The 21,637-nt window shown below is 33.6% G+C and overlaps 1 protein-coding gene across 7 annotated transcripts in view; it reads left to right on the top strand.

Moving 5' to 3' along the window:
- The window catches only part of SOX5 (SRY-box transcription factor 5), a 993,819-nt gene that overhangs the window by 261,916 nt on the left and 710,266 nt on the right, over nucleotides 1–21,637 (top strand). For all 7 annotated transcript variants that reach the window (XM_079938029.1, XM_079938030.1, XM_079938035.1 and 4 more), the window contains one exon: nucleotides 900–984. The gene's annotated coding sequence lies outside the window, so the exon portion shown is untranslated. The remainder of the gene's footprint in view (nucleotides 1–899; nucleotides 985–21,637) is intronic.

Below are 21,637 nucleotides of genomic sequence, written 5' to 3' on the forward strand. Positions count from 1 at the left end.
TGACTTTTAGATTTCTGTGCTTATTAACAAAAGATCTGATATTGGAATGAAGTGAAATCCCCCCTACCAATTATGGTACAGGTGGATAACAATATGGTAATAAAACTACCCTAATACCACAAACCTTGTGACCAAAATGGTGAAATATCAATGGCATAATAAGAATGAAACTGAAGAATTACTCAATTCTTCATAAATTGAACTGATTGTGAAGAGACTGAGCTGGCAACAATGCTTTGGCTGCCACCATGCACTGATTCCCTGCTTTCAAAAGTCTGATTCTTGGGAATTTCAACTGATTGCCAGAGGCCATTTTTGTCCAGTCTAAGGAACTGTTAACAAAGCCAGAGTTCTATTCACTCCTGAAAGTGTCTAGGACAATAGTTTTGAAGCTGGGCTGGGAGATATATAGAGATATATAGCAAGGAATGTCAATGTAGAGATAGTTGGATGACTCCCACTAAACAGTTACTGTGTTGATCGTTGCTGTCATACATTTGAATGGAATCAAGGAAAGGGCTATGAGGACACCTGAAAATCTTTCATAACTCATTCCAAGAAAGAAGAATTTACCTTAATGTTGCCTGTCCTAAAGTATATTCAGGTTGTTTATATCAAAATTATACAAAATGAACAACTTATGTGGTGATTAACAAATATGTATGTATGCATATAACATAACATATATATATGTTTTTAGATTAATTCTGGTGGTATTATAATGTCCAATTAATGCCTTTTTTCAATAAATAATAACTTTATTATATCTATATCAATTTATATGTATATAAATGTATTTTGAAAACCATAGACATCTCCTGTTTCCCAAGAGCCATATCTTTATATATTTACTAAAAAGGAACAGTACACTGTTAATGGTCTACTTTTATTTTTTCTAGATTCCTCTTGCTGATGACACGAGTCCTGTTTGAATCTACTTATAAGATTCTGAAGCCTGAACAGAGAATTTTGGCACTGCACTGGGTAGGAAAAAGATATATTCATAAAACACATGATACACACCTTTGAAAAGATTGATTACTTTAAAAATGGAGGTTTATGTGCCTTCTCTTATTTTCAACTTATAAGTAAAGTATATGACATATGCATATAGAGCTATAATACATAGTCTTTTATGTTCAGATGACAACTGTATTTGTAATTATAATTTTCAACCTCATTATGAAGGTAATGTTTCTAAACTGGCAGATGAAAGCAACATTTCTTTTCTTTTCTTTCCTTAATGAGATACACATTTCTTAAAGTTGCAGAAGCTTTTTTTCTTCATTGAAAAATGTTTTTTTAAAAACATTTGTTGCTACTTTTCTATTATTGCTGAACAAGAAATATACTGGGTCACAATGAGTAGGTCACACATTTTATAAAAATTTCCATGGGCTATTCAGTATTTCAGGGTATGTTTTTGTAAACACATACAAAAATACAATTTTGCTGAGGCCAAACAGATATTTTCCCAATTTGCTTGGCAGAAAAATTTAGTGGGCATCTACCTATGTGTGCATTTGTGAAATGCCTGTAAAAGTTATACTCTTGGGACCAGGAACAAAGTTTGACCACAGACCTAAAGTTGAAAATCCTTTTATCGTCCCTTGACTGTCGTGTGGGTGAGAGCAGAAAAGGTTGAAGGAAAGGGATCCTATTGTTCAGAGGTTTGTCACTAGTAAAATGAAAAATGAATTATCTTTCTGTTTAGTCCTAAAGAGAATAGTGAAAAAGTGGTATTCTTGCAGAGTAAACTAAAATTTATTTATTTACTAATCCACTCTAAAAGTCATATGACTTACGCTTCTAGAACTTTAAGATACAAGTTTATTTGTGAAAACTCTTAGGTTCAGTGGTAGTTTTTATCGTCTTTAAAGACCGAATTGTTTTTAAATCCTAAAAAAATATTTAAAAAATATTTATAAACAAGACTTTATGTATTCACAGATGAATGAATCAAAGTAATATGGAAGAAAGCATTGTAATGGTTTTTAATGATAACAGAACTGGAATAAGTCACGAATTATTGCAAATATGAAACTTTTATAGTTTTACAAGTAAAAGCACAAGTATAAATAAAATTAAAAGGCAAATGGAAAACTGGGACTACTTCTAACAAATACAGCAAACATCACATGTATAGCTGTTATTATAAGAAAGGCACTAACATTTTAATTTAAAAGATAACAAGATATAAGAACAAATAATTAATAAAGCATGCAATTCTAATGCAAAATGCTAGTAAAAGAAATGCAAAGTTATGCTCCACTTAACAATCTAACTAGTAAAAAGTAGCTTCGAATAATAATGTTGTAACAAGAATGAGGGGAGTTGGGTGTTTTCAGTAATGTTGGAAATAAATTATATTTATTCAACCATAAAGTGCTTTGACCATCTCTGTTAAGAGCCTTAAATGTTTCCAAGGCATTCTATGCAACATTTTCACTCTATTAGTTTGGAAAAGGTTTGGTTGCAAGCAATCCAAATTGTTTTAAAAAGGTAGAACTTTATATTTTCTTATGTGAAGTCTCTGTAGGCAGTTAAGAGCTGATTGGGTGGTTCCACAGTCAATAGGGACCCAGATCTTTCATCTTTGGCTCTGTTTCTCTGAACATGTGACTCTTACCTAGTGTTTTGGAATATCCAGTATTGGTATTCCAGCAATCATGTCCGTATTCTAGCAAGAGGAAGGAAATATTTCTAGAAGATTCATGCTCTCTCCCTTTAAGGACATCTTTTGAAAAGTGTCCATACCCCTTCCACTTACATTCCATTGGCTAGAACATAGTTTCATGATCATGCCACACTTAAAAAGAGCTTGGAAGATGTAGTTTTTATTCTGGAAGATAAATTTGGGGGAGTTATTATTGTGGAAGAATAAGAGACTAGATATTAGGGCTTAACTAACAGTATCTGGCAATTTCACTTCCAAGAATCTAACTTAATGAAATAATTAAAGGAGACAAAATTTATGTAAATATGATCATTTTCATATGTTTATAATCAGAATAATTTGAGATTGACTAAATTGTTCAGCAATAAAGCAATAGTTGGATAAATCTGAATATATTCATCTTATACAGTCAATAAAATATTTAAAAATTTTTTGAAAGACATTTGAAATTATGCATGATGCAATGTTAAATGAAACAAGTCAGAATCCACACTAAAGATACAGTGTATCTCCAAATGTGTGTGTGTACACACATATATGTATGCACACACACATATTCAAGTGGACATATATATTACAAATACATGAAAAGTTAGCAGAAAAATAGCTGAAAGTAAATACATTAAATATTATTAGCTCTGGATTATGGAATCATGAGCAACTTTAATTTTCTTTACAGTTTACACATTTTTAAACAAGTATAACTTAGTACTAAAATTATAGAAATGTAAAACGTATGGGATTCACATGGTGGGGGGAAGAGTAAGCTGGGAAGAAGTGAGAGATTGGCATGGACTTATATATACTACCAAATGTAAAATAGATAGCTAGTGCGAAGCAGCCGCACTAGCTCGGTGCTCGAGATCAGCTCGGTGCTTTGTGACCACCTAGAGGGTTGGGATAGGGAGGGTGGGAGGAAGGTGCAAGAGGGAGGAGATATGGGGATATATGTATATGTATAGTTGATTCACTTTGTTATACAGCAGAAACGAACACACCATTTATACCCCAATAAAGATGTAAAAAAAAAAAAAAAAGTACAGGATTCCAAAATGTTACATAAGTTGCTTAGTGCCTCTGTTTAAAATACTATATGTGTGTCTATTCAAGAAGAGATGAAATTGCTTATCACTCATCCTTTCTGACTGCTTTTTCTGAAGTCAGGTTGCAGTAAGCTTCTCAGTAGAGCCATACAGCCACTCAGAAATCTTGATCATATTGCATCCTGGCTACCTTTTTAGGTTAGGGCAGATTGAGATACAGTTCGGTGGCATTTGACAAGCATGTGAATGTTGCTGTTAATCATGCAGATTTCAAAGGCAAAGAGCAAAACTTTGAAGACTTCTTCCTTGTGTATAAGTGAAAGAGGTTGAGTGCTGCAGTTCTGGATTAAGAATGTTTTCTTTCTTTTTTTCAAGGATTTTTTTACAGTATTTTGTTGCCTTAGAATATTAAAGGAGTGAGAATTTATCTCGGAGCTAAGTGAAAAGTCACAATTAGATAGCAATCTATGAGAAATTCTTGGCAGAAATTAGAATGAGAGTGTTTTTTCCCTCTGAACCTAAGCTGACTCCACTCTTTGGAACTTGTAAGGGAAGCATAATGTTGGAAGGCATCAACTTTGGAGACACACTGTTTAGGTCAATTTCGGACTCAACCATTTAGGACTATCTACTGTTGGGTACATCTCTTAACCACGGATTCCACACATGTAAAATGTAAATAATGATGGAAAATAGTTGGATAAATTGTATTATGCAAATACCACATGGACACTGGTGTAACTACACTGAGTAAACAAAATAGACTTTAAAGCCCAAACCATTACTGGAGATAAAGTTACTTTAAAACTGATTGAATTTTCAATTCAATAGGCAGATAGAATAATACTAAATCTAAATGTCCCTAATAACATAACCACAAAATAGATTAAGGAAAATTTGACAGACTAGCAAGGAGAAATAAACGATCCACAATGGCAGTGAAACTAACTTAATAATTAATGAAATAAAATAGAAAAGAATCAGTAAAGGGGGTAGAGTTGAAAGATAAGATTAAGAAACTTGACCTGTAGACATATATAAAAACCTTGCATACAACTGCAAAATTCACATTATTTTGAAGAACACTGGGAACAGTTACAAAAATTCACCATATCCTGAGTCATAAATTAGGTCTCAACTAATTTCAAAGAATTTGAATCATAGCAGTGAAATTAAGCTGCCAATGAATAACAGAAGTATGGCTAGAAAAAAGTTTCAAAATTAAAAAGAAGTCACAATAGTAATTATAAATGTTTTAGATTAAATAAAAATGAACATCTTACATATAACAATTATAGAATACCTATAAGAAGCATTTGCTGGGAAAGTTATACCTTAAATGTATTAGAAAAAAGAAAGAGTGAAAATTAATAAGCCAAGAATTTATTTCAAAAACAAGATAAACTCAAAGTAGTAAAAGGGAGAAACGAATTAAAGTGCAAAATTAATGAAGTGAGAAACAAATGTATGAAGAAGAGAAGCAAGAAAGCCAAAAATTGTTGCAAAAGATGAGGAAATTTTCCAATCCTCTGATGAGACTGAACAAGAAAGTAAGTGACAAGAGGCAAATAACGAATATCAGAAATGACAAAGTGACATCACAACAGATGTGCAGATGTTAAACAGCTAATAATGAGTATCATGAACTTTACATTACCAAGTTTATGTTGGGAAATATGAAGAGTTAGATCAATGGTCAGATTCCTAGAAAAATATGTCAGTGGTCAAAATATTCCTAAAAAATATATAACTTAGCAGTATTTACTCAAAAAGAAATAGGGAACCTGAATAGTTCTATAAACATTAAGGAAATTTAATTTGGTAATCAAAAATTTTCCTACAAAAAATTTCCAGACCCAGATGGCTTCACAGGCAAATTTAAGGAAGACATAAGTCTAATCCTATGTAAGTTTTTTTTTTTTTTCAAAAAATAGAAGAGGTAATAGTCCCCAACTTATTTTATAAGGATCATATAATCTTGATACCAAACTTGGCAAGAATAGTATGAAAAAGCATATTCACAGGCAAATTCCTCTTATGAATATAAATGGAAAAACTGTCAACCAAATATTAGCAAACTTATTTCAGCAATATATAAAAAGGATCATTAATCATGAGCAAGTTTGTTTACTCCAGAAAATCAAGGTTTGCTGACATGTAAATAAACAGCCAATGTAATACAGATTAAAAGAAGGTATCACATGATTATTTCAATTAATGCAGAAAAGGATTTAATAAAATGTATCATTTATTCCTTATTTTTTAAAGTTCTTAGAAAACTAAAAACAGGGAAGAACTTCCTTAGTTGAAATACCTATAGCAAGAATAAATTAAAATAGTGAATTGTTGGAAGTTTCCTTCTATGATCAAAAACAACATCAGGATAGTTGCTATTGAGCATTTCTCCTGGAGATCCTAGCCAATACAATAAAGCAAGATAAATAAAAATTATTAGGATTGAAAAAGAAACAATTGTCATTCTTGGCAGATGATATGAATTAATATGAGCATTTAAGGTTGATGCAAACAATACAATATACACAGATCAGCTGTGTTTCTATATATCAGCATCAATTTTTGCCTAGCATTCATTAATAAGTGATGAGTAGTATCTCTATAAGGAAAATTGTGAAAGTTTAAGAAATATTTTAATATTTTTTAAATGAAATAAATGATGAGATAAACCATGTTCATGTACTGAAAGATCCAGTATTGTAGAGATATCCCCTACCCCCAAGTAGATTCATAAGTACAGTGTACTGACAATCAAAATGCCAACTGCTTGTTTTGTCTTTGTTTCTTTGTTATTTGTTTGGGTAGTTTGTGTGTGTGTGTGTGTGTGTGTGTGTGTGTGTGTGTGTGTGTATGTGTGGGTGTGTGTAATATGACAAGTTGATTCTAAAATGCAAAGGACAAGAAGAGTCAAGAGACTTGTAAAGGGGGGATGGGTAGGATTACTTGCCCTATGAATATGAAAGCTCTATTAATTCAGAAAGTACAGCATTGCTGCAGGGGTAGACAAGTAGACAAATGAGAGAGGCTACAGCGCTCAGAAATGACTCTTGCATATATGGACATTTTATTTATAATAGAGGTGGTACTTCAAAGCAGTAGAGAAATAACAGACTTTTTAATATATGGTATTGGGAAAATTGATTCTTTATGGAAAAAAATGAAGTTGGATCCCTACCTCATACCACACACAAAAATCAGTTTCAGTTGGTCACAAACTAAGTGTAAGAGGTAAAACAATAATCTGTCATAAGAGATTCTCCTATAAGAGAATCTAGGAAAATAACTTTATGACCTGGGAGTAGAGACAGATTCCTTAGATTAAAAAAGCACACATTCTACATTATTTTTTAAAATAGACTTTATTTTTCAGAGCAGTTTTAGGTTCACAGCAGTATGGGGAGAAGGTATAGAGATTTCCCATGTACCACTTCCCCCCACTCCCTACACACACACACACACACACACGCACGCACGCACGCACGCACAGCCTCCCCCAATATCAACATCCCCCACAAGAGTGGTACATTTTTTACAACTTTTAACTGACATGTCATTATCACCAAAGAGTTCGTCATTTACATTAGGTTCTGCATTATTTTATTGTTTATCAAAGAAAACCATAAAAAGAATGAAAAGACAGTATATGGAGTGGCAGAATAAATTTTCAAAGCATCATTGACAAAGGTGATATCCAGAATAGATTTTTTAAAACTACAAATCAATGTAAAACTTCACACAACCCAACAGAAAAATGGGCAAAAGAAGAAATCCAAATGGCCAATAATATGTCCAAATGTCAAAACATATGAAAAAATGCTTAATCTCAGTAATAGTCAAGGAAATACAGAATAATTACACAATGAGATCCCAGTACACATACTTCAGAATGGGGAAAACTAAAATGGCTAGCAGGTCAAAGTAATGACAAGGATGCAGAACAACAGCAACATTCATACAGTGCTGGTCAGAACAGAAATGGGAACAACTACTTTTAGATATAGTAAAGTTAAAATTTATAGCCCCTACTTAAGCATAGCAATCCTATGCATATATGTATATATCCCATCAAAATATGTACATCCATGTATCAGGAGATATGTACAAGAATGTTCACAGGAGAAATACTTGTATTTGCCAAAAATTGGAAATAATTCAGTTATCATCCACACTATGGACAGTGGTAGAATAGTCTTACAATGAAATGAAATAATGAAGTGGAAGACTTTTAGTGATCTACATGATATTAAGCGGAGAAAAGCAAAGACATAAGAATACATGCAGGATGATTCCAGGCAAACAATTATGTTTTTCAGAGATGCATTATGGATGGTCAAACTATAAAGAAAAGCAAGGAAACATTACTATAGGTGCCAGAGAGTGCTGATCTCTAGGAATGAGGAAAGAGGCTGAGCTGAAGGAGGGAGAATTTGGGTCAGGGAGCACTTCTGGCCCAAGGGAGAATGACACTAATGCCCTGCTGGTGGTTACATGGGTGTGTGCTTTCTTACCATTTGCTTAAGTGTACACATTGTGTAGATATATTCAAAATAAGTGTTTAAATAGTACAGCAAATAGTTATGATAAGTATTATTTATTTCTTTAAGGGTGTATTATGTTTCATGAGGGCGAAATATGATTGCAAATAGTGTAAATTAAACTGATACATCTTTCAAAATTAGGTAAAATAATTTAAGATGCTTGTAAAGAATTTCCCACTTTGGAAATGAAGACGAATAGGGTAGTAAAATAAGCATTTATTCTTTCCAGTGTTCTTTTTCTAAGAAATGTAATAAAGGCTATCAGGCATTGCCATTAGATGGAATAGCAGTAAAATGTTTTGAGAACTATAAAATTATAAATATTTTATTTATATATGAATTGAAATGCATTGCCATGTTAAAGCATTCTTTGCACATATCAATACCCACAAAAAGGCTTAGTTGGATATCAGATTTTATACTGCACTGACCAAAAATAACACAACAAAAATAAGTACTTCACATAGGTTTGCAAATTCAAGATTTTACAGAGGTAAATTGAGGATAGTGGTTAGTTATACCACTGGGGCAGTTATTTTTGTTTTGCTTATCTCTTTCTGTGTTAACATTCTTTTAAAATGTCACTGCATTTATAATTATTTGCTTTAACCATTTAGCCAGTTAATTATTTGTGAACCTAAGTGGTTGTTATTTGTACACGCCTTTTGGTCACCTCTCTTTTACTTGCAAATAAGCAAGCTCTTTGCTTTAACTATTTGTCAAATCCAATCACTTTTTTTTTTTTTCCTCAGTCAACCTTATCTAAAGAGTAAAACTCTTTACTGCTTGCAAAAGGAGAATAATCCCAATATATTGTAAATTGTCAAGTGAGTTCTTTATAATTAAAGATTACTCTGCAATATACAATTTTTAAGGCATTTATCCCAACAGGGTTCAGTGGCCTTTGAGAATGAGCCACTATGTTAACAAATCTATCATCTAAATTGTGCAGCATTAATGAGAACTCCGAGCAGCACACTCTTACATTTTAATGTGGGTGGCAGTTTAAGAAAAAAAAAAACAAACCACCAAAACAAAATACTGAATATGATTGAAGTTGATTTAAAAAAGGTCTGCCACCTGTGGATAAAAATGTGCATTACTCTGAACACATAATAATTAACCAGACTGAAAGGCCATGGCAAAATCCAGTGACTCTCTGAAATCAAAACCCTGGTTATTATTAGAAAAAAAAAAAAAAAAAACAGAAAAAGAAGGCAGTGATTTCACAGTAAATACAGATAATGGGTTTGTGATGCTACTTACCTGTACAACTAACCATCCATGCTCTATAGCTTAATCCACAGTTCTTTACTAACATATGGTATAATCCATTCCTGAAAGTACAGTCTTTGATTTGAATCCCTCATTTCTTAATTAATAACTCATTATGTGATCTTATATTTCCTGAATAGTTAAAATTTCTATATCTCATTCTTTCATAACCATTTATAACTCATTGTAGATCATCTGTTATTGTTGCACCTCAATCTCTTGAATAAGACTCCTTTTTCGATATACTTTCAGCTTAGTTTTCTCAAGTTAACCGTACAAGTAAAAACACCATGCATATTTAAATATAATAGCACTATATTCATAATTTCTTCTCAACTCAAAATTATTTGTTTAAATGCCTGACTATGCTTGATTGCCTTTATGCTCTACCTACAAATATCTAATCTCCAACTGAATAGTTTAACATAAAGTTATTAAGCTTATTTTCTGGGTGTTTCAAATGTATGTACATATAATGCACTGGGGGAATTTTATTAGCACAATTTGAATTGCAGAGTTCATTTCAAAATGTACATCAGCTTAAGTAACATAATGCAGTCTTGTAGAGATGCTCCATTGTACTGGTCTCGGAACGAGATACTGCTACTTGAGTAGCCAATGCTGATCCACTTGAAGGAGACCTAAAACACTAGCCTAGAAGAAAATAATGGTTTATGTATTGTAGAATTCCTCTGGGCTATGGCCCTTAGCTTCTTGATTGATAAAGAATAACGAGAGAGATTCATTTAAAAAATCATAGAAAAATTAGAGTTCTATTACTTTTATTTAAAAGTCAGATGATAATAATATGTCTTAATCCTTTAATAACAACTGCTTGAACATTGTTCTCTGATTCAGCAGTTGTTTGTACTAAAGAGGATTTTTCCTTCCAAATAAAATAATGCATGAACTGTTGACCAAAAGGCTTTAAAATAATGTATGTGAGCAGGCAATTGCTTATTTTTGTGTCTTTCTTTAGAATACTAAGCAACAAAGAAGCAGTTCTAACAATAATAATTTAATTTGAGAAAAAAACCTTGAACCCAAACAGTCTCCGTAGAACTTTTTGCATAATTAGGTTATATATCTTCTCAATGGAAGAAGTCTTGCCCACGGTCACATTCTGTAAATGAAAATACATTTTGCATAAATTAGTGAAGTTGAACTGCTGAGATTCTTTATAAAATGTAATAAATATTTCCTAATTTTTAAAGTAATTAGGAACCATAATTTTTAATGTTCTTTGCTTATACATATATCTTTTCATCTTTTAGAGAATTTAGAAAACAGTTGATACTTTACAGTGAATAATTGGTGCTTTATAATATGAAATGAAATGACATAATATAAACATGATGTTTGAACTGTAATTAGGAAATTTCATTCCCTCTTAATATGGTAAAGCTTTTTGATACAGTGTCATTTTAGGCATATTAAATCCGTGTGAAAGGAATGAACACTTTTCTAAGTATTTAGAAAAAAGTTAAATTTCTATACCATTGTCAATATAAATTCTAGGAGGATTAAAGTTTTAAATTCTTAATAAAAGAAACTCTAGAGTATTAAGAGATAGTGTTGGTGAGTATTTATATAAGTGGAGGGAGAGTTGGAAGTTATTTTTCAGCATTACACCAAAGGCAGAAATCACAAAGGAAAAATTTTGCTAGATTTGATCACAAAATTGTAAAATCTTCTTTGCATCTTAAATGATAGAACTGACAAACAAATGAGGAGCTGGGAAATGTATTTACAATATATTGGGTTTAATGATATACAATAAATTGCCATTTTTGTTAAAACTGACTATTGGCAATTTCATATGTTAATTATGAAATTAAAATATCAACTACTTACAAATTAAGGGAAAAATAGAGATATAATTTGAATATTCAGTTAAAAGGAGGAAATGAGATGGGGACTAAACATATAAAATGTTTTTTTGTAATAATTCGAGACACGCAAATTAATCGTGAGAACCTAGTTCATTTAGCAAATTGGCAAAGATTAAAAATGCACAATAACCAATGCTGAAGAGATTGCAGTGAGATGAGGCCTCTCATTTACTGAGGCTAGACGTGTCCATTGTATTGCTGCACCAAAGATTCAGTTCATACAGTAGACATTAAAATTGGTTAATGTTGATGCTTGTGCTTCTAGTAAGTTATGTAATATTACATATATGTAATGTGTGTAGTAACACAAAATTTAAAATAAAAATATGATTTTGGGGCTTCCCTGGTGGCGCAGTGGTTGAGAGTCTGCCTGCTGATGAGGGGGACATGGGTTTGTGCCCCGGTCCAGGAGGATCCCACATGCCGCAGAGCGGCTGGGCCCGTGAGCCATGGCCGCTGGGCCTGCGCATCCGGAGCCTGTGCTCCGCAATGGGAGAGGCCACAACAGTGAGAGGCCTGCGTACCACACACACACACACAAAATAATAATAATAAAAATATGATTCTGTTACAAAAATGGGCTCTGCGTTAAAAAATGTTATGGTGTTTGTGTATGATAGAATATTAATTTCATGTAAAAATGTTGGAATGACATGAGAAACCAGAACCACCATAAATATTCAAGAAATATTTGTTGAATGGATATGTGGGTGTCCGTACCTGAACACACACACAGAGGTGTATATCATGCATAGGACAAAAATACTGACAGAATATATGCTAAAATAAAAAAATAAAATGCTCAAAAGCTAGATTACAGGATGACATCTGATTTTAAAAAATTTTCACCTTTTTAATCGCATGTATTAGATACCTTTCTTTGAGAAATACATCTTACTTTCATTTTAAGAAAAAATACGTACTATTTTTTAAACTATAAACATAAGTATAGTAATCCATACATCAAGGAGATTTTCTCCTATGTTTTCTTCTAGTTTTACAGTTTGGGGTCTTATGTTCAAATCTGTTATTATCCATTTCAAGTTAATTTTTGTGAGTGGTTGTAAGATAGGGGTCCAAGTTTGTTTTCCTGCACGTGGTTATCCAGTTTTCCTGACATCATTTATAAAGAGACTATTTTTTTTCCATTTCTGGGCCCTCAGTTCTGTTCCATTTTATGCCAGTACCATACTGTTTTGATTATTATAGCTTTGTAATACTATACTAGTTTGAAATCAGGAAGTGTGATACCTCCAGCTTTGTTTTTCTGTCTCATGATTGCTTTGGCTATTTGGGTTTGTTTGTGGTTCCATACAAATTTTAGACTTGTTTTTTTCTAATTTCTGTGAAAAATGGCCATTGGAATTTTGATAGAGATTGCATTAGTAATCCATAAATGTTTTTCTAATAGTAGCATTTCTGTATACATAGATTGCTATATAAACATATCTATAAATTCTTTATTCTAATTTTTTAATTGGAAAAAAATTTAGGAAGACCACAATGTTTTGCAGAATTTTCAGTACATTAAAGTCTACATGGCCAGGATAATACGCTATAACACTGCCAACAAGTTTATCTGGGACTTACTCAGAAAATCCCAGTGGTAGATCTGGGGTTGTACTGCTTCAGAGTTGATCTGTGTCAGGCCATTGGACAGTTCTTCATGTTATGACAACGTTTGCCTTCGTTTGAATTCCACTTGGTCCCACTGTCACTGAGAACAGTAACCCAGAAATAAGAGTTTTAGAATACTTGGAAAATTATTTCTGGATTGTGTATAATGGACAAAAGTTATCATTTCTTATTAAGATATTCACTTTTGAAAAACATCCTTAAATTCTTCTACTGCTCACCTAGCATTTTCATAGTCCCTTTTTAAAAAATGAAGCAGTTACCTCATTGTTGTGAGCATAATTCATGTCTATGAATTCACAGATGTAACTGCAGTTGGATTTTTAAAAAGTTCTCCTGCATTTCTCCCTTTTTTTTTTCTCACTTTCATAACCAAATCCCTCAATAAAAGTGATTATTGGGGCTTCCCTGGTGGCTCAGTGGTTGAGAGTCCGCCTGCCGATGCAGGGGACACGGGTTCGTGCCCCGGTCCGGGAAGATCCCACATGCCGCGGAGCGGCTGGGCCCGTGAGCCATGGCCGCTGAGCCTGTGCGTCCGGAGCCTGTGCTCCGCAACGGGAGAGACCACAGTAGTGAGAGGCCCGCGTACCACAAAAAAAAAAAAGTGATTATTACCATAAAATGATCCAGAAGATGAAGCAATTTATTAAAATAAAGTAAAATATACTTGATAGATTGTTCAAATGAACTCATCTTTTTGGATTAAAAAAATTATTTCACAAAATGAATTCTGTGTTCGTCCACTGTCCAACATACCTCTGATGGATACATGAATTTTAGTGTGTGACCATTTATTCTATTTTTAAATTCTATCTGTACTGATATTAAAAAACATAAACAAATATTTTAATTTTAGGAATAGGAATAACTTTTCAACAGTAAATAATACGTTTTGAAAAGAAAATGTATACATTAAGACTAGCAATTTTAGAAAGGAGTAACACTTATTGAGACTTAACAGAACTCAAGATTTTGATAGACCCTTAAATAGCAAGTATTTATGTAATGCCATTGGAATACAGAAGGATAGGTAAACTAAACAGAAAAGGAAGGTCAAAGCTAATTTTAACCTTTGTATTTGTTTAGCAAACTATTGTATTTATTATATTTATCCCCTCATCTCTTTCTTCTGTTTTAAGGGTATTATTATTTAAGAGCAAGAAACTTTTATGTCAGAATACCCAAATTACATGAAAAATCAGACCTCAAGACTATCTGTGAGGCAGAAACAATCCAACTATTATTTCTGGTATAAAAATTTTTTTGAATAACATCATTTGCCCAGAAGCTGTTTTCCAACCTAATAACTCTTGGAATTACAATCTAAAATTTCAGGAGGGTTAAGGCTGTGTAACTACTAGAAAGTATAAGTGTGCAGGAATGTGACCAGAGGTGAAATCTGATTTAAAATTTCTTTGAGGAAGCTCTGGTTTGAAACAGTAGTCCTGAGAAAGTTAAGAATACTACATAGATAAATGTTGCTCAGCAAGCTTGTCTTAGTTAAACATATACTAAATACTTGCACAGCCATCTCCAACCCTAGTCATTAACTAGGGTTTTAATCTATTTTCTTGATTTTAACCATCTGCTTCAATTCTCCTTGAACAAAATTACTCAAAATGCACAGAAATATGGTTCAACACATTCTATATTGGTTCGTCTTCTTTTTGGTAATTTACTTCATGAGGCATTTTGGAGGTGATGTGTGATGCACACCAGGTCTGTTGTTGGCAGACCCATTTTGGATGTGCCTCCCGTCTTTCCACTCCAGTATTCTGTAGAAGTTGTGTCAAGAGTTGGTTGGAGAAGAAGGAGGCAGAAGGCATCTCTGTGTAGCAGTTATACCATCAACGTGCAAAGCATGGTGCTGGTTGTTGCAGAGGATGCAACAATACGTAAAATGGGATCCTGCGTCTAAAAACTGTGATAAAGTACTGGGGTGTAGTTGGGGGTGAGTGTGGCAAAAGTACATGAGTCCCTCTGGTGAAAGGCAGAATGCCAAGATCCATAGCTCACTTCTGAGTATTTCGCTTCTGAATGCTGTCTTTGGTATATATGCCGGTGTTCTCAAGATGAGGTCAGCTTGCCAGTAGTTTAATCATAGGCATTTACTTTAACGTTTGGCTACGTAGAGAACCTGAACTCCACTTCTTTCAGAAACAACAATTTCAAATTTGTTGCCCCGCAATGTCTAGGAGAAACCCAATGGTGACAAATGATATTTTGCAGATATGGTTTGAGGGATGTGCATTTCTTTTGAGATGCCCTGAAATCCACCTCTGAACTAAGCCAGGGATGCAGAGCTGTGTCCTTGCCTTCTGAAGACCCCAAGTAAGTGACTTTTATGACGTATGCTTTAATGTGGTGTCATTGGCCCTGACTGAGGGCTGCTGTAAGAGAGAGCCCCATAAAACTCATTATGCCTACCAAGAATTGTGTTGCAGAAGTATTTCATTGCAACCTGGCATATCCATTCTATAAGACTACTTGGGAGAAAATTCTGACTCCTCTTATCAGATGCTGCTCCTGATATATAATATTTATTTATTTATAGAAAAAAGTAGGTGCTGTATATCTAAAGCGTGAATACATTTTAAAACTCTTTTTATACTTTTACTGTTCATCCTCTTTAATGCTTAAATCAATGTGACTAAATTTCTTAGTAGAAATGTCAGCTGAAGGGGAGGTCCAAAGGTATTAACTTATAAAATAAATACATCATGGGGATATAATGTATTGATACAGCATGGTGACTATAGTTATTAGACTATTTTTATCTAATGATGCCTGTGTATTGTGTAACTGACCAGTGTTCCTTTAGTCATTCACTACTAAAAAACTTAGTGCCAAGTTTGGAGTCTGCCTAGCCAAAGGTATAGACATTGATGGAATGTATTTACCATAATTATGCCCTTCTTTTTGTTTTTACTTCCACCATCTCATATACTTTTAACTGATATTCTCTGTTATATTTCATGTATCAGAGAAGGAAGAGGTTTCACGGGCAGGAAATGAAGGAGGGACACGCTGTGGACAAGAAGTGAGAATCCCAAAAGGCATAGCAAATACAGTAATATTTGAGGTGGGCCTCGAGTGGTGGAAACGAGGAGAGCTTGAGACAAGCATGAGCAAAGGTTCAGAGAAAAACTGTGTGGTTCAATTTGGCTCAGAAATATTAAGGCAGTAGTGACATAATCAGTCCGTAAATTTCAGATTGTTTAACTCAATCTGAGGAGCTTATGCATAATCTTATCTAATTTGATAAATAATAAGATTCCATTGTTTTTTTTCTTCCGTAAGAAAAATGTCAATATTTAGTATGCTTTGTCCACTACAACAGAGCTTTCTCTGGTATGTGGTATGGTATGGATTTGGGGGGAGGGGGAAATGGGGGCATTCAAGAGACCAAAAATAAAATGTAATATAAATTCTCCAATAGAAACTGTATAAATGCATTTAATGAGAGTAGGTGTTGGTAACCATGGCAAGTCTGATTAATACAAATTTGTTTTAATGATACTTCACTATAGAGCCTTATGGCTCATGTGCTACCAAACTGTTTAGCCTGCGTCCACCAGCTAAGTTTTCTCTTATTTCTTTTCTTTTCTTTTTTCTTTTCTTTTCTTTCTTTCTTTTCTTTTCTTTCTTTTCTTTTTTTCTGTTAAGCATGGTATTATAATAAGTAGATATTGTCATTGTATTGAGTATGCATTTTTTAAAAAATTGAGGTATAAATTGACATGTAACATTATATTAGTTTCAAATGTACAACAAAATGATTCAATATTTTTATATATTGTGAAATGATCACCACAATAAGCCTAGTTAACATCCATCCCCATATGTAGTTACATTTTTTTTTCTTGTGATGAGGACTTTTAAGATCTACTCTTAGCAACTTTCAAATATACAGTACAGAATTATGTGTAAACTATAGTCACCATTCTGTACATTACATCCCCATTTATTTCGTTATAACTAAGTTATAAAGGATACCCTTCAGCTAACTTTTCTTCTAAAAATTTTAGTCTTATTGATTTAAGCCTTATAGAGGGTGAATAGTAAAAGTATAAAAAGAGAGTTAAAATTGTACTCTTGCTTTAGATATACTGCAGTTAATCTTTTTCTCTAAAATGTAGTATTTCCTGTTTTGTCACAGTCTATATTTTAAATCTGACAAGAATATAGCTAACATATGTTGAACACTCATAAGCACTTTATAAGCATTTTACGTGTTTCAGCTTATTCAGCTCTCAGAACAATTCTATGAGGTAAGTTTTATTATTATCTCAATTTTGCATTTGGGGAAACAGAAGCACGAAAACATTTTCAAGTCTTGCTCAAGCTTACACAAGAAAATTAAAAGATGCCATCTGTATCTGAATCTAGACAGTCTTGTTCTAGAGCTTATACTCTTAATAGTATACTATTTAATGAACCCAAAGTTGAGGGAAGTTATTACCTAAATTTAATTTCTCTCCAAAGACTGAAAATATGGACTCCTTATTAACTTTCTAGATTTATCATCAGTTAGAACTCCAGCACTTTAGAAAGAGAAAGGAGCTAAGAAGCATGTGATCCACCGTACCATTCATTGCAGAAAACCTCTTTACAACGATATGATAGATAATTCCCCCTCCTCATTGTAGATACTTTAAATTAAAAGAAAAATTTAATGCATCCCAAGAAAGTTCGTTCTACTTTGGAGCAGCTCTGTTAGAAAAGGATACCACCCTAAATCATCTCTTCTCCCCTTCAACATAATTTTTATACCAATTAGACATGAATTAAAACATATTGGTTAGCAGTAAGTGTATTGTAATAATAATCATAGTTAACGTTTATTGAGTACTCACATGTGCTGACACTTTTAATGCTTAATGCTTTCCATGGATTAACTCTTTGACCCTCATTAACAATATGGATACTGAGTGAGAGGGAGGTCAAGTAATTTGCCTGAGTTCACAATTAATAGTAAAAACCAAATTTCTATCCCCATACAACGCAGTACCAAACTCAAGCTGTCTCCTGAGTTACCTTTCATCCATCATGCTCTTTCTCCTCAGGCAACCCCATCTCTTATCACTGAATCAACGAAGAAAACCTCTTGATGCCTCTTGGGCGTTTACCTCCTTTCTGCTGAGACAGCTTTTTCTCTGTCACTTCCTACCCACTCCCCGTCACACTACCCTTGCCACCCCTACTCTCCCAAGTTACTGTTTGTGTCAGCGAGGTAGGTCTTTTCAAGTTGTCTTTCCCCTAAGTGTTTATTATTTCTATTTCTCTATCTTTGCACCTGTGATTCTACTTGGATTTTTTTTTTTCTTTCTTTCTTTTTTTTACTCTCATCTCACTTTTTAACCTCCAATTCATCTTTGAAAGTCGAATTTAATGCCAAACTTCTTCAAGATGAGTTCGCTGTAAAGAACAAGCAAAATAAGTCTCCCAATCTTGCTAAAAACTTATTTTATAGAATTATGGAATCTAAGACATGCAAGATGACACTAGACAGTGTTTAGGCTGGTTCAACTTCACAACCATTGCAGAAATTCTTTTGTATCATTATTTATAGATCATCATCAAATTTGAATGTTTTTAGTGATGTGTATTTCATTACTTTTCAAATCAGTCTGATTCATTGTTTGACATCTCTGTTACTTAGAAAGAAAGTTTTTCCTTTTAACAAGTCATATTTTCCCTCCCAGTAACGGCTTGTTATTGATCATAGCTCTTTCATTTAATCAATTTCATTGATTGTATTCCACTTAGCACTTTGTAGTATGTTAATTGTGTGGTTCTCGAGATCTGTCTCTTCGGTAAGTCTGAAAACCCATTTTAGTTAGAAATCATAATTTATACTTTTCTATTTCACTCAGTGCCTTATATACTTTTTAGCACAGACTAGGTATACAGTAAATAATAAACAATGCATTGAACTATGCTAATAGTTCAATATATGTGCCTATTTATATGTGTATTATATATGTATAATTATATAAATCAAAGTGGATTTTTTGTGTTAACCTGGCATTTACACACAATAGTAATAGTGCCCAAGGATAGCTAGAGTAATCCCTAACAATTGTGAAACGTATTTTCTCTCTCTGTCTCTCTCTCTCTCTGTCTCTCTCTCTCTGTCTCTCTCTCTCTCTCTCTCTCCCCCTCCCCCCCTCCCCCCTCCACACACACACACACACACACACACACACACACACACACACATGTTTTCACTTTGAACGTATGGGATGCCAAGTCCCTAAGGTGTCCAGCACACTTTTATATCGTAATTTTATGACAGATATTTTGATCTAATTTGCTATTTAAGAAAGACTATTAGAAATCTAGATCCATTACCTGTTGAATGGAAACCTAGATAAGATAGTGTCTTAACTCCTGGAGAGGTGGGCTAGAAGAGTGGTTAAGAGTGGAGCTTTGGGGCTCAGCAGTCCTTGACTGCTATTAACTAGCAGTGAGATCCTGAACAACTTCCTCAATTTCTTGTTGCTCAGTTTTTCCATCTCTAAAATTGAGATAATAGTACCTATTTCGTAGAGATTTGAGCATTAAATGGATTGGTGTATAAAGTACATAGAGCACATATCTAGACTTCAATAAATGGTATTACTGCTAACAAGCACTCACCTAGTATCTGAAAGAAACATTGTAGCTAAGATAATATAAGAAGTAGCTCTAATGATCTCTAGTGATCAAATTTACTTTAGTTATTTTACAAAACTCCATAGATCTTAATTTTTTTAAGAGAAATTCTTATGATTTTTCTTTTCAGTGGAACAGCTAGTTCAAGAAACTTTACTGTTTAGACATTTTCTAATATTGGTTTAACCTTTCTATGTGTTTAATATTTCTAGTATTTGCTTAAGCAAATAATATGTAACTATTTTGATATTATTAACAGTGTTATTATTGGAAAATGGCTAAATCCTCATTCTCAACTTATTTTTGACTGCTGAAGAAGTTAAAGCTACAAATATATTTAACAGTGTCAAAGGAGTTTAGTTTTATAAGCCAATAATGATAAAATGCTAATATGATGTTTTATAGCACTTTACAGTTTTTAAAGTGCTTTCTTATGCGTTATAAAATGCTAACATAGTAATTCTCATTTATAGTTACTACTCAAATGTAAACCGTACAGCCCATTTTCCTTTTATCAGCTGAGTCTAGCTAAATTCAGGGAACTTTTAGAGGCCATGGGCTTTAAAAATAAAATTTAAAAATATATTCAGAGCCACCGGTTGTACAATTAAAAGCACTGTCACCTGACTCCTTGTGTGGGAAGCTGGAAAAAGGACTAAATAAATACTGGAGCTTCAATCCTGTCAATCTAAAATTTAGAATCGAAATTATAACATAGAGAAACCAAAAGTCACCCGGAAAAACTAGTATATGTAGTATATGTAAATGTATATAATAAACATAGGAAATTATTATTTGGAGAAACATGGTTTCTCCAAAAATGCAAAGCACAAGATCAAATGAGAAAATGATTAAAAATTCAAAGATGCTGATTTGGAAATTTTGTTTTTCCTAGGGACTTTCTCTGACTTTTTAATTAACTTGAATACCCTTCTCTGCAGGAAAGAAGTAATTAGACTATGGTTCCAGGTATAAGGTAGCTGACCATGACTTTCTGTACCCACAAAGCAAAGCCGGCCACCCATACTTATGAAAGCCCTTTCCCTTCTCTTCACACTTCCAAAGGGTTAACAGAGAAGTGCTCTGCTGTATTGCTGATGGTTTTCTCCACGGAAAGCCCAGTGGGCTCTTTCAAGGGACTCTAAACAATGAGCTCAGTGAGGCTGTTCTGTCTAATTACTCAAAGGCAGGGATGCTAAAGAGGAATTAATGACAGTTGACAAGTGCAATTAATAATTATAGCAAAGCCGGGAGTCATGCAGCAGGCAGATGACAATAACGGGGTAGCTGTACATGGCAGCTTTCATTGGTGTGTGCTCCGTGTGTGTGTTTAAAGTGAGAGGCTTTGTGCAGGATGGGCCACACTTCATGCTCACAGGGTAGAAACTATAATTCAGCAACTCTAATGGATCAAGTCAGTCATATTCTCATTCATGCTCTCTCCCTCTCTCTGCTTTTTTTCTCTCTCCCCTCCCTCCTTGCTTTCAGCTCTTCCAATTTGGTGAAAGAAACATAGTGTAACTTAAACAAAACTTTAACAGGAGAGAGCTACAGTTCAGCTTGCAGCATCAGCTGGTGACAAAGCTACTTAAAATTCCTGGTGGGCAACTGGGAGGAGAAGGGCCGGGAAAAGGCGGTCGCAGAGGTGGGATTTCCATATCAAAGGGCAAGACTTTGGCTCTGAATGGTAATTAAAGTACCCCGATTTCATCTTTGTGGTCAAGTCATGAAAGGGGAAAAAATTAGAGAATTCTTCACTCCCTTCAGACTCCAGAAAGGAAAGCCGTAAATTAAATGAAAGTTGAGCTAAAAGGTGTCTAACATTTCAATCTTTGCATCTAATAGAAGCTATGATTTTTCTCAAGCATTTATTCAGTTCACATCTTCGTTCTGCCCTGATTATGA

The sequence above is a fragment of the Stenella coeruleoalba genome, assembly GCF_951394435.1.
Source record: "Stenella coeruleoalba genome assembly, chromosome: 11".
NCBI lineage: Eukaryota > Metazoa > Chordata > Mammalia > Artiodactyla > Delphinidae > Stenella > Stenella coeruleoalba.